Source organism: Siphateles boraxobius, unplaced genomic scaffold, assembly GCF_051911475.1.
Source record: "Siphateles boraxobius isolate OS27281-9 unplaced genomic scaffold, OSU_SipBor_1 26, whole genome shotgun sequence".
NCBI lineage: Eukaryota > Metazoa > Chordata > Actinopteri > Cypriniformes > Leuciscidae > Siphateles > Siphateles boraxobius.
Genome location: NW_027508876.1, coordinates 10,924,349 through 10,934,429, shown reverse-complemented (window position 1 = coordinate 10,934,429; position 10,081 = coordinate 10,924,349). Strand labels below are relative to the sequence as shown.

Genomic DNA, 10,081 nt, shown 5'->3' with positions numbered 1-10,081 from the left:
GTGTCCACTATATCCGTTCAGTACTCTATGAATGGAACTGTTTAGGTTCAAGGCCAATTCACATTCCCAGGGGGTAGCCAGACCTTTTGATTACACGAGCGCCATATTTCACTGATAACTGTCACTCCTGAAAATAGGTCTTATGAATTAAAAGTAATTTATTACCGGTGGTACGAAAACAGCGATGATATCACTTATTTGTCACGCACACTGTCCATGCTGGCAGGCACTACCTGTGTGATTTTTTTCTTCAACCCTGGTGAAAATGTAAGATAATTTTATCTAAATCTAACATAATTGGTACAGTAAATTTGTAAAATATTTATTTTAAATGAACAGAATGCTTTTCAACTTCAGTAATTTAGTAAGATTTTTTAATGAACGGCATGATTTTCAACTTCAGTAATTTAGTAAGATTTTAAATGAACAACAATTAGTAAACTATTTATTTTATATATGATATATTTTAATTTATACACTTTTAAAGGAACACAATGCTTTTCAATGGGCTCAGGAACGTGTCACAAAAAACAGATACCAGGCCAGCCACACGCTGGTGTGACAGAGAGAAAAGACTTCAGGGGAAACACTTGTGGGGTTTTTTTCAGCCATGATGAAACAGTAAGATGATTTTATTTTTGTTTAATTTATGTACTTTTAATTGAACAGCATGGTTTTCCAACTTGAGTCAGTGTCAAACATTTGTGAATGACTAAATGTAAATTTTATAATCATTTCATTTAAATGAACATAATGCTTTTTCAACTTCTGTGTGAGATAAACTTCCAAGGTCCTTAGCAATGCGGAGGGAGGGAAATTCCTGCTTTGACACACACACATACATAGACGCTCAACATGAAACCATAATAGTTCTACATTTTATTCAAACTTTTTGTGTGAGATTTTATTTTATATTCTTTTAAAGAACAGATAAACTTTCACCATTTTATTTAAACTGAAATGCTTGGTTCAGTGAATAGTTCTTCATTTTATTCAAACTTTTTGTGTGAGGTTTTATTTTATATTCTTTTACAGAACAGATCAATTTCCACAATTTTTTCTTATCACTTTCACAGCTGCCCTTGATAAAGCTCAGGGATATTTAGGGGATGCGGTGACCAAAACACCAACTTCAAACAATCAAACTAACTTTCACCATCAAAGCCAAAACATCTCAAACTAACTGTCACACTTTTTCTTGATCAAACTATCTGTCACATCACTTTGTAACTGTAACATCAAAGCTTATGTTAACATCAAAGGCCAATACCTCCATTTTCTTGATCAAATGAACTTCAAACGATCAAACTAACTGTCACCATCCATCATTTTGACAGAAACTGTAACCGCAAGGGGCGGAACTAGATCACAGGTCATCATCCATCATTTTGACAGAAGCTGTAACCGGATGGGGCGGAAACTAGGTCAAAGGTAACAGGAAGGGGCGGAACTAGGTCAAAGGTAACAGGAAGGGGCGGAACCGGAAGGGGCGGGACAAGGGGCAGGGCAGGAAGGGGATGAACCGGAAGGGGCGGGAAGATCAAAGTATAGACACGCCCACCTGTCAATCAATCATTTTGACAGTCGCTGTCTCATATATACTACTACTGTGACATAAAATCACAATCATGAAAAATGAATTGATTTCCTGCTCTAAATTCTATTATAAAACTCAATGAAGTAAAAGCACATGAAAGATGCACACATAGCTACTGACTAAACTTTAGAGTATCTTAAAATTTGCACTCCAAATAACATTCACAAAGTCACATAACTAAGTTATAGTGAAGGTCAAAATATACAGAATGGAGTTTTGGAACAGAATGAATTGATTTCAGAAAGTTGTGATAAAAAAAGAAAGCCAGTAAATCAGTCAGAATCTCAGAAAGGCAGCACTTTCTCTTATCTCATTTTAAAACACTGGATTTTACTTTCATCTTTTCATTCTTTTATTCCAGCCTGTATTTAATAATGAGGTCATTTTGAGGTTTTACTGCTTGCATATATGACAGAAATTTCTTAAAGCTGAATCTTTTTTATCTATTTTTTCAGTTAATCTTTGCTGAGCAGGCAGTATAATTTGCAATCAAAATGGGTTATTTCAATGGTCCACTTTAGACATTCTACTAAACTATAAGTAACTTTGCAACCACACGTCAACTAACTCTCATTAGAGTATTAGTTACAAAGTTACTTATATTCAGTAGAATGTCTGTTGGGGGACAATCACAATAAAGTATTAGCAGATATTAAGCAGACAGTCTACTAATACATAATCTACTAATGTAGGTGCAAAGTTACTTATAGTTAGTAGAATGTCTAAAGTGGACAAAAAGTAAAGTTTTACCTAAAAATGTTGCATACTAATCAAATTAGAAAAGAAAGTAGAAGCATTTCATTTTGAACCCTCTGTATATATATATCAGTGAAAATGGTTTAGAAAGTTGTCAGTGTCTGCACAGAGATTTAAACAGATTTGCTACATTAGGTCTGGTGCAGATGTTGACTCACACTGACACTGACACACACCACACGACGTACTGTAGAAGCAAATACCCAAGTGTGGTCAGGTTGGTTTTGAGATCGGCTTTGATCCCAACTATGGGTTGTAGTCTCATATATGTGTTGCCATGGAAACAGATCAAACATCTCTACAGCACACCACCTAAACATCACTAAAACCGATATTTGGTCAAATCAGGAGTGGGAGAACCAAGACCTGCTATCTCCTGAGCCATTACCATCTCTCTTTAACTCACTCACTCCCTTTACATTCACTTGTTCCTACTATTTGGCTTTCGTTGTGTCCTTGTGCCCAACAACACTCTCTCATGTCATTTCTTATCTTCTGCTGGAGGATCCTCTTTTTCTCCAACCACATCTAACCAAGGGTCTAAAAACCCTTCGTTTAAAGATGTGGCTTCATTTGTGGTTACATGTTTTCCACTTTTGTTCCACTTTACAGCTGCAATTGGCATTTAAAAAAAAAACTTTTTTTTAAGTTGATTAAAATTTGACAGATATTCTTTTAGACCAGTTAAGTTAACATGATATAAATTAACATTTCAAGTTCTCAGTGGTTTCACATTCTACATTTATTGTGCAATTTTGGCACTTTCTGTGTATTTTTGTAGTGAGAACTAAACCAGCACATTAAAAACTGCCAAACTCAAATAAAATAAATACAAAATAAAACAGCTTATTTAATATTTAATTGGACTACCTGAGGGTGACAATTGCCAATTCTATTTCAAATAAATGGTATTCTTTTAACTTTATATTCATCAAAGAAAAAAAGATACATCATGGTTTCCACAATAATATTAAGCAGCAACTGTTTTCAACTGTGATAATAATAAGAAATGGAAGCTTTAGCATTAAGTTCTGCTGGTGTAATGGTCCTCTTTGGATCAGTCTCAATATGTTGTATATGTGGAGCGGCATCTGCACATGGGGAAACCAAGCGGAATCAGGATAGGCATGTCGACATCACGGACAGAGACATAAACAGCCCACAACAGTTATCAGAAGTTCTGCTGTTTTTATTATTAAACTTGTTCAACTGTGATCGTATAGTGAAATGGTTCTTTTAACAAAAGTACAGTGATATATGTTTTACAATACTTTGTCTATTTCACAGTAAAATGAAAAATAAAATAAATTAAATTAAATCATTTCTGCTGTAGAAAACACAGTAGCAGTATATGAAACAGTACAGTGTCTTCACCACCGTAATATAGCTGTTATATTAACATTATACATTTTTCATATAACAAAAGTCAACATCAAATTCTATATCAGTTACCTGCACATGGGGAAACCAAGCTGAATCAGGATAGGCATGTCGGCATCATGGACAGAGACATAAACAGCCCTACACTACACAACGCACATTAAGTCAGACGGAGGAATAGCATTAGATGCCATAAAACTAATGACTCACTCGACTCCAAACAAACGGCATTCATCTCTAAATTACGTCACAACAAAAATACAGTAAATTAAAATATTGTGTGAAGGGCTTTAGAACATTTTGGCTAACATTGTCTCTGCAGCGTTTAACATGCGACTTACCACAACAGTTATCAGAAGTTCTGCTGTGGATTACCCAGAATTCATTATTCTTTAGCGCCGCGATGCAATGTGAAAGTGACGCCAGCAGAGGGCGCTGTCCCCATTTATGCAGCAATTTAAAAGAACCCATATACAACCCGTTACATACACCCCCCTAAATTTCTGCTAAATCAGGAAAGCGCATCCAAAAACAGAGAAAACAGAAGAAAGAAGAGAGAGAAGAAAAAAAATTGGATTACATTGAGCGCTACAGCGTAATAGTCAGTTACAAAACTCCTCCTACAGAAATATGCAAGTGTAGGCTGGTACCAAAACCTAAACCTTAACAGAGACACAAGAGATGCCGTTTACACCTCTCCTAATTGACACAGCTCAAGAAAAATAACTCCAGAGGAAAATGGAGTGTCTGTCTACACTCTTGAACAGAATTACTCAAATGTACATTATAAAGTCTCAGGCTACACTGCAAAAATATATCTCACAAAAGTAACAAAAGAACCCACTGAACACCTTGAATCTTTCACAACCTGGTCATTCATCTCACAAATTAATCTCTTTGGAGGTTTAATGGTCCTACCAGTCCGAGTCATAGGGCCCTATCTTGCACCCGGCGCAAATGACTTTGTACACTGACGCATGTATCATTCCTATTTTGCACCCGCGCAAAGCGGACTTTTCCCTCCACAGACACACGTCGGTTAACTAAGAAATACACTTGTGCTCCCCGGGGCGGATCAGCGCAAAGAGGAGGCGTGTTCCGGCGCAAACTTTCCCTCATGCTATTTTGCTGTTCTATAAAAAAACTGACCAGAAAAAAACTAGTCTAAAGTCAGTGGCACGTTGCGCGTACATTCAGATGCTATTTTAAGCGCGCATGCTTGGCCATAACACAGAGTGTGAACAACGCGCATACACTGTAGATGATTCTCTCATCTACACAGATGCATTTAACTTTTTGCAAATTATACATTATTATAAGGAAAAATCTTAAAACACGAGGGAAATCATTGTTGTGTCCATGACGATGGGGAAAATAGGCATAAAGCTTACACATTTACCCAAATTATTATATGCATGTTTAACCGAAGTTAATTTGGGTGGGTTTGTCCCATCCCCAATGTCACTTCTCTTTCTTTTACGGCCCTGACGAGAACATCGATCTCCTCGGCTGTGAACCGATTCTGTAGCGCGCCTTGTAAATGCGCCGTTATAATAGTATTGCGCCATGGAACAAGCGCACCTCGTTCATCATGCTCTTAAAGGGAATGTGATACAAAGCTCTTATTGGTTTGTTTCCCGTTACGCCCAAACCACACCTATGAATAATGAAGCTACTTCAGACCAACCCCTTTTAGATTTGCGCCAGGCGCAAGAGGCATTTATCCCGCCGGGAAAATAGCAACAGCGCCGGGATCCGCCCACAAAGTTACTTGCGCTTTGACACTTGCGTTTCAGATCATTAAAATAGGGCCCATAGTCATGTCAGGGAATACTCGCTTTGGCTGGGTGCAAATTACAGGCTCAACTGATTCTGAGTTTACACTACTGGAAACCAGTGAGTGTGCATCAGCTGGTGAATCTGTGGGGAGCTTTATGGGGTGTATGGGGTGACTGTGAGCAGACTGATCGTCCAGGAATGATAAATGCCTCACATCACTGTCCCAGCCAGTACATAAATTACTATTTTCAACCACATCATCCACATGAGGAGTATTCACTTTTGCATTGAATGAACTGTCATCGTCATCAGGGACACCATCCAGCCGAGGGGTCCTCTCTACTGCGTTGGATGAACTGGGTAAGTCGACAACAACTTCATCATGTCCAGCAGTCTTTCCCGATTGCAAAATCCAATGCAATGTTTTTTTCATCACTGTCAAGTAAGTCATGAGGCAGAGCATCACCTGATCAGTTCCAGCACCAACTGAGAGGGAATCAGACAACAGGTCAACATCATCGTCTCTCAACAGGAAACTAACAGGAAGGAGTAGGTTTCGGTGAACTGTTTTTTCTTTGCCGGTGACTGTGTCCTTCACACGATAGACATTGATTGCTGATCTTACTGACAACACTTCGTAAGGAACTGATTCCCATTTGTCTGCGTCTTTCCGTTTTCCTCTTTCACCTCTGTTTGCCAACAAAACCCTGTCACCAACAGTCAATGGAGAACCTTTTACCTTGCGGTCGTTGAGCCTGGCATGACGAGCCTGTTCAGCTGAACTGTGCCTCTGAGCAACCTCTGCTGCCTCACTCAGGTCTCTTTTGAGGTGGGACACAAACTTTGAATGGGTAAGGACACGATCATTCTTTAGAGCATGTTGGAACATCAAATTAATCGGGAGTCTGGGGACCCTCCCAAACATGAGGTAAAAAGGTGCGAAGCCTGTTGTTCCGTGGACAGTGCAATTATAACTGAATGTACAGCACTCTTAATGACTGGGGCCACTTTGCTTTAGACTTGGGGGGTAAGGCTATGATCATGCTCCCCAAGGTTCTGTTGAAACGCTCTGTGATCCTGTTACCCATCGGGTGGTAAGGGGTAGTGTGCGATTTCTTTATCCCAGCCATATCCAACAGTTCCTTGATGAGCTTACTCTCGAAATTAGCCCCCTGGTCAGAATGCACACACTTTGGGAAACCACATATGCAGAAAATATCATCCCATAAGCGGCGAGCTGACCGGTTCCTACAAGGAAAAGCAAAGGCCATCTTGGTGAAATGATCTGTCGCTATGGGAACATCAACAGATTTGTTGTCTCCCTGCTCTGTTGTCCAGAAATCAATGCAAATCAATTCCATGGGCTCTGTGGTGTGAATGTTCTCCAGAGGAGCACGAGCATGAGGCTCCGGGTCTTACCAACAATACAACGCTGGCAGTTTCTGACATAATGCACAATATCATGTGCCATGCCTGTCCAAAAAAATCTGTGTCTGGCCAGTGAGAGTGTGAGTGAGCGTCCTTGGTGACCTGCGGTATCATGTATGCCATGAAGCACTTGTTGTTTCAGGCAACCTGGTACAATGAACTGGTAGAGCTTCTTGTTCAAGTTGTGATCTCTTTTCACTTTAACCCTCTGAGGTCTAAGGGGTTTTGGGGATCCTTGAGGTGTTCTGACATGCTCTGACATTTGTGCTTTTTTCAGTTATTTATAAACATGTTAATGGCAAAGGTGTAAATTCACTCTATATAGCACATACGGGGCTACCGTAATATGTGAGCAACATGTATGTACATGTTTGTATTTTTTAGAGAATAATGTTTATGCGTGGTTATTGAAAAAAATAAAACTTAAAGTGTCTGAAATAAGGCCACAAAACACATACTAAATATGTGTCCACAAGACTTTTGAGTGAGTGTTGTTGCCTAGAATTTTTGCTTCAAAATGATCTGAAAATCATCCTGCCTAATCAATTACACAAAACAATACATTGATTTAAATTTTATAAGACACCTTTTGTTTGGAAAGGCAATATGCATGGAAGCGTGTTCACACCTGAGAAGACAAAGGCCGGATAATGTGCCACATACATAATGAGCAGCATATTAATTAGCCCTTTCACACAAAGAATGCAAGGACAAAATAAATTATCTATATATACATATTTTACAATTAGAAATTGTAACCAATTATAAATAGGTTACAATTACAACAACAATTATAATTTTAACAATATTTCAAGTGTATTTCTTTGTAAAAAGTATACATTTTATCATAAGTATTAAAAAGGTAAGGATTCATTAGTTTGATTATTGGAACAAACACTATAATAACATCTTAGTTGATAATTCAATATACCTACTTTATTTTTGACAAAACATCATACTATAGTATATTTAACTATGAGCAGAAATTGGTGAACAAAAGCGTACCTATTTAATGTGACAGTAGTCTTTTTTTACAGTCAAAACTTTATAATCTATCCAAAACTAATCACAAAATCTTGTCTAAACATTCATATTTAGTCTGTAACATATTGTGTATGATATATTAGCATATACCTGTACATGTGAATTTGCAGTTTGTTGCTTATACAGACATTTTATTTCCACATATTTCAGTCTATTTTTACTCATCTTAGTAGGCTATAGCAATATAGTTTGGATGTGTTCATGTAAACATAACGTTGAATAATGTAGGAGCGAGAGTGAATGAACGGCACAGACACGCGCTGTATAACTGTAGTAAACAAAGCGCGTGCGCCTGTGCCGTTCATTCATCATCTAGCCTACACACAGACATGCAATTCATATTTAAACAGTCTTTTTGCGGTTTACAGTCAGACACTAGTCAAGTCAAGTCAAGTCATCCTCATTTATATAGCGCTTTTAACAATGTAGATTGTTTCAAAGCAGCTTTACAGAGATAAAGATATATTTTAAGGTAACAGAGATTGGTTTGGTTTTTTAGTGGCTCTTAAAAAAAATGTTTTTTCCAGCTAAAGTTAGTTTTGATTGATTCACTTCCGTCTAAATGATAGTTTGTTATTAAATTAGGGGCCGCTAAGACGACACCGTTCTCTCTAAACAGACTTTAAACGTGAACCTGTGATAGACGCTGATGGCGTTCACATGCGCATTAAGAATTGATTCTATAGTTATGTGCGTTTGAATATATGTGCGCAGGTTCATAATTCCTTACAAATCATGCCTAAACAAACTACTTGTCTATAAATTTTGATGCAGAATTTTTATTTTATCTTATCACTTTGGGTAGGTACGCGAACCGAAAAATTCCACAACGCTTTATCTGTAGAGTGGTATAGGGATCCTCCATAGGGAGAGGCTAGTTGGCACTTCAGCACTGCATTGTCATCGGGTCCAGGCGAAAGCCCTTCGTCAGATCTGGAAACGGCCTGGATCCGGCAGGCTGCGGGAAAACCTTGGGATAAACAAACACACTAAAATTAGCGTAGATGCCATTCTCCTTATGATGTAACGAGTACATCAGGATTTGAGGGAAGTGTTCCCAGTTCCGGCTGACCTAATCTAAGCAGCCTAATATTAAATTATAGAAGTCTATAGAGTGTTATGTGAATGCTAGGTCAAAGAGATGTGTTTTTAGTCTAGCTTTGAACTGACAGACTGTGTCTGCTTCCCGGACAATGTTAGGAAGATTGTTCCAAAGTTTTGGTGCTAAATAGGAAAAGGATCTACCGCCAGCAGTCGATTTATATATTCTAGGTATTATCAACTGGCCGGAGTTTTGAGATCGCAATAGACGTGAAGGACTATAATGCGTTAAGAGCTCGCTCAAGTACTGGGGAGCTAAACCATTTAGTGCTTTGTAAGTAATCGGCAATATTTTAAAATTTATACGATGTTTAATAGGGAGCCAATGCAGTGTTGACAGAACCGGGCTAATATGGTCGTACTTCCTGGTTCTGGTAAGAACTCTAGCGGCTGCGTTTTGGACTAGCTGTAGTTTGTTTATTAAGCGTGCAGGGCAACCACCCAGTAGAGCATTACAATAATCTAGCCTTGATGTCATGAACGCATGAACTAGTTGTTCCGCATTTGTCAATGAGAGCATATGACGTAATTTAGATATATTTTTTAGATGGAAAAATGCGGTTTTACAGACACTAGACACATGACTTTCAAATGAAAGATTGGTATCAAAGAGCACACCCAGGTTCCTAACTGACGGCGAAGACTTAACAGAGCAGCCATCAAGTGTTAGACGGTATTCTAGGTTATTACGTGTGGAAGTTTTTTGTCCAATAATTAGAATCTCTGTTTTTTCAGAATTTAGTAGTAGGAAATTACTAGTCATCCAATTTTTAATATCAACTATGCATTCCGATAATTTTGTGAATTGGTGAGTTTCGTTAGGTTTGGAAGAAATATAGAGCTGAGTATCATCAGCAAAACAGTGAAAGCTAATTCCATGTTTCCTAATGATATCTCCTAAAGGTAGCATGTAGAGAGTGAACAGCAACGGTCCTAGTACTGAGCCTTGTGGTACGCCATACTGAACTGGTGATCGATAAGACATCTCTTCATTTA

General features: G+C 38.2%; 1 long non-coding RNA gene across 1 annotated transcript in view; it reads left to right on the top strand.

The window, feature by feature from the left end:
- The first annotated feature begins 532 nt into the window (after positions 1–532).
- The window catches only part of LOC143751720 (uncharacterized), a 286,935-nt gene continuing 277,386 nt past the window's right edge, over positions 533–10,081 (top strand). Inside the window, exon 1 of the long non-coding RNA XR_013207290.1 lies at positions 533–621. This is a non-coding gene — a long non-coding RNA (uncharacterized LOC143751720). The remainder of the gene's footprint in view (positions 622–10,081) is intronic.